Genomic DNA, 5096 nt, shown 5'->3' on the forward strand with positions numbered 1-5096 from the left:
CGAAGCTCTACCCACAAACAGAAAAGTCGTCCATAAAGACTTCCATAATGTCGTCTATAAAATCAGCGAAGATTGACATCATGCATCTTTGGAATGTTGCGGGAGAGTTGCATAATCCAAATGGCATTCGTCGGTAAGCGAATGTACCATAAGGGCACGTGAAGGTTGTCTTCTCTTGGTCGTCAGGATGGATTAGAATTTGAAAGAATCCTGAATAACCGTCTAGATAGCAGAAGTGGGAATGCTTAGCCAATCGTTCAAGCATTTGGTCAATGAAAGGCAGAGGAAAATGATCCTTCCGAGTGGCTTTGTTTAGTTTTCTATAATCGATGCATATTCTACTTCCGGTCACAACTCTTTGTGTTATAGATTCGCCCTTCTCATTCTTAACAACTATAACACCCCTTTCTTGGGTACTGCATGAACGGGGCTAACCCATTGACTATCAGAGATCGGGTATATGATTCCAGCATCTAGTAACTTCTTTACTTCATCCTTGACTACAGTACTTAAGATTGGGTTGATCCTTCTCAAGTGTTATCTAGAGGTTTTATAATCTTCCTCTAGCATAATGTGATGCATACAGATAGAAGGACTTATTCCTTTTAGGTCGGAGATGTTGTAGCCTAACGCAGTTGGATATTTTCTTAAGATATCTAGCAACTTTTCAGTTTCCATTTGTCCCAAGTCAACATTGACTATTACTGGTCTTTTGAGTTCAGTGTCTAGGAATTCGTATCTTAGGTTCTTTGTAGTGTTTTTAATTCCAAGTCTGGTTTGTTCGGGCATGGCATGTGGTTGGGTGTAAGTCCCAAGCATTCGCTTAGACTGTCATTTTGGTATGGTTCACGCCAATTATCATCTTCAAAGATTTGAGGGATTTGGATTTTCATTATATCGGAATATGTGGTTTCTTGAATCTCCATCTCTCTTATGCACTCGTCTATGACATCAAGTAGATAACAAGTATCGTCTATAGTTGGCGCTTGTAAGAATTGTGTCAAGATGAATTCAACCTTTTCTTCTCCAACTTCGAATGTTAACTTACCTCTTTTCGCATCTATTATGGCTCCGGCAGTGGCTAGGAATGGCCTTCCTAATATAATAGGTGTACTGACATCTTCTTTGATGTCCATGATTATGAAGTTTGTAGGAATGTAGAATTTTCCTACACGTACTAGGACATTCTCTAGTATACCGACAAAATATTTGATTGAGCGGTTAGCTAATTGAACAAACATCTTGGTTAGTCTTAGTTCTCCCATGTTGAGCCTTTTACAGATGGTTAAGGGAATTACACTAATGTTGGCTCCTAGGTTGCATAGAGCTTTGTCTATGACGAATTTTCTAATGACACAGGGTATGGAGAAACTACCTGGGTCTTTTAGTTTGGGACGCATGTTATTTTGGATTATTGCGCTACACTCAGCAGTAAGTATAACTGTTTCATTATCCTCGATCTTTTTCTTATTGGATAGGATCTCCTTAAGAAACTTGGCATATGAGGGCATTTGTGTGATGGCTTCTGTAAAGCAAATTGTAATGTTTACTTGCTTCAGAAGTTCAACAAATTTCCTAAATTGCCCTGGAGTTTTAGAATTTGCAAGTCTTTGAGGATACGGAATGGGTGGTCTAAAAGGTGGTGGAGGCACATAAGGTTTTTCTTTCTCTTCGGCCTCTCGGGTATTATCTTCCTTCTCCTTCGGTTCACTTACCTCCTCATTTGTGGTTTTGTCTGGTTTTTGGTACATGGCAGGATTTTGGAGTCTTGGATCTACGGGTCTGTCTATTTCTTTTCCACTCCTCAGTATAACGGCATTTGCATGTCCTTTTGGATTAGGTTGCGACTGTCCAGGAAATGTGCCAGCGGGAGCGGTAGTAGATGCTTGTTGTTGAGCCACTTGTGAAATCTGTGTTTCAAGCATTTTGTTGTGGGTGGCCAAGGTGTCTACTTTGCTCGCTAATTGTTTAAGTTGCTCGCTAGTATGTATGTTTTGGTTCAAGAAGTCTTTGTTTGTCTGAGCTTGGGTATCTATGAAGCTTTCCATCATTATTTAAAGGTTGGACTTCCTATGCATGTTAGGAGCATTATTAGCTGGCTTTTGATATTCAGGCGGAACAACGGGTGCTTATCCAGGTGCATACAGGGTGTTGTTATTCTTATATGAAAAGTTAGGATGACTTCTCCAACCTGGGTTGTAGGTATTCGAATAAGGATTTCCTTGTGCGTAATTCACTTGATCAGTTGGGACTCTTGCTAATATCTGACATTCTGGTGCAGTGTGTCCAGGGGTTCCATATAACTCACAGTTTGGAGTCACGGCAGCCATGGTGGTTGCGGGTGGTATGGTCAAGTTGTCTAACTTTTGAACAAGGGCGTCTACTTTTGCATGGACGTGGTCAAGGCTACTGATTTCGTACATTCCACTTTTTGTTTGGGACTTTTCTACTGGAGTTCTTTCACCTCCCCATTGGAAATGGTTTTGGGCCATGTTTTCAATGAGTTGATAGACTTCGTTGTATGGCTTGTCCATAAGTGCACCACCTGCGACAGCGTCTACTGTCAGTCTTGTGTTATGCAGAAGCCCATTGTAAAATGTGTGAATGATCACCCAGTCTTCGAGACCGTGTGTAGAACCTCAAATTTGCACCTCCCATTTGTATATACATTTCATTTTTAGGTCATTAACATTGCATTGTCATTGCATAAGTCCATTACATGTCATCAGTCAAGACTAGTCAGGAGATTCAACTGTGCAAGGCAACAAGAGCATTTCTCATGAGATCAAAGCCCTAGGGTGATTACAATGAGTTCACATGACCCAAGGATCATTTTGAAGTGGCTTGGCCAAGTGTTGAAGGCTCAGAACTCATCAGTGCATGATCAAATCATCTGAGGCCCATGAAAGTCAACAGAAGTCAACTGCAAAGTCAACTGTGGATTTGGAGGTGGGAAGAGCTTAGAGATGCTTCATTCATGTTCAAACAAGTCTCATTTGACATTTCAAACATCAACATTGAAGAATTTGAAGTCAGATCAAGACTTTCCAAAAATAGCAGATGACCTGTAATTTGAACTTTCCAAAAATGGAAAGATTTTGGACCAACTTCAACTCAAGATTACATCATCAAGAAAGCTTCAAATGAAATTTTGTCCAACATTAAAGTTGAATATCTTTCTCTCCCATTTCTAAAAAGTCCAAGATCATGAATTTCTCATGTGTGGTTGAGGAGATATGGTCCAATCATGGCAAAGTGTGCTTGGAAATTCAAATGGACATAACTTTTGAACCAAAGCTCCAAAACGAGTGGTTCTTTTTGCATTTTGATCCTTATAACTTGTAGTTTCCAAGCATACCGTCACATGACATGAATTTCATTTGCATGATATTTGGCTTACTCATGAAGATTTTTGAAGGAAATTGCATAAACTCATTTTGGATGATCATGGGCATAAAAAACCATTTCAAATGTGTGCATGGACATTGATTAAATGGATTTGGGCCAGAAATTGGTACTGTTCACGTGCTACTTCATGCATGGGAGTGAAAAACTCATTTTGCACTTACACCTTCAAAGTGGCTAATCACATTTGCATTAGGCTTAAACTTGATTTAAACATCATTAGCATGGAGTATATAAGGTTAATCTTAACTGCCTTGGCCAGGAACACAGATTTCAGATCTGAATTTCAAGATTCACAAAATTTTTCTCTCAAACTTTTTTTTCAATTTCTTCACACATGAACACTTTCTATTGATTGATTCATCCTCCTGAAGCATTTCTGAGCAAATTTGGACGTGGAATCAAGGCAAATCGTGTCATATTGAGCTAGATTCAAAGCTTGAAACATCCATGGCATTTGCAAATTAAGCTGGATTCTTGTGCAATTGAGCTTCAAATTCATCATCAACTACCTCATTAAGCATTGTGGAGAAGAATTGAGCCATTACAAGCCTTACATCACGTGATTCCAAGTTCTGTTCATCAAGAAGGTTAGTTTTCGAGTTTGATTATTTTGCAAATTATTAGGATATTCATGTAGATCCTTGAATGGTGATGATGCTGGTGTAAATTTTGAGTGAAATAGAGCAATATCCATGAAGATACATGCGTTTCAAGTTTTGATGACAATTTTTCTTTGCTTCGATCTGAGCTTGTTATGATGATTCGTGTTTAAATGTTGCTTGATCCTTGATCTCCTTCGAAAGACCTACACATTGATATAATTGATTTTAATTTCTGGAGAAAATTTTCTGGAATTGTATGAACACGTGCACTGTTCATCTTCTTCTTCATGAAGAAGATGAAGTTCGGGCTATGGCAACGGTTTCTGGCTTTTGGCAACGTTTCCCTGCGTGTTTCCATGTTGTACTAGGGTTTGGCTGGGATTGGTCCACGCAGGCAATTATTTGGCTCATCCATTGGCTCACAGCGCTTTGACTGGCGCCACGCAAGCTTTGACTTGACACATAATTTAATGAAACGGTGCGTTTTGCACCTGGCGCGCTCAATTTCAAAATTGGCTGAGGTTCGATACCTGCCGAAGGCGCTTCATTCAAATTGCCATGCTATTTATTTCTTTCCCTCCACAAATGCCATGCTATGTCCATTTTAATTTTCAAATTCTTTCCAAACTTCCAAAAATCATTATAAATTGAAAAATGCATCAATATGACTCCAATTTTTTGCTATGTGTTCCTTATCCTGTCTACTTTTTATGATCATAAATTGCAAAGTTATGCCTGGCTTAAAAAATGATTTGTCCTAGGGTGATTGAACATGTATCCATTCATGATATTGCTTTGTTCATTTGATCATAAAATGCTTGTTTCTTATCTAATGATTCTGAAACTTTGTGTGTGGATTCTTGACATGTTGATGAACATTTTGGCTTTGGTTTGACATTTTTCCCATGTGTCAAATCTGTTTTATGATTGAGTTAACTTGGTGTGACAATTTGTGTCACACATGTGATTGTTTGGATTGTTCAAAGTGATTGCCATGCCAAATGATATCCAATGCTCCTGATTTTTTGTATGATGATCATGTTATATGTCTTGTGTACTCATGAATTTTTCCAAGATTATTTGAGT

This window comes from Lathyrus oleraceus, chromosome 7 (assembly GCF_024323335.1).
Source record: "Lathyrus oleraceus cultivar Zhongwan6 chromosome 7, CAAS_Psat_ZW6_1.0, whole genome shotgun sequence".
In the NCBI taxonomy this organism is placed as follows: Eukaryota; Viridiplantae; Streptophyta; class Magnoliopsida; order Fabales; family Fabaceae; genus Lathyrus; species Lathyrus oleraceus.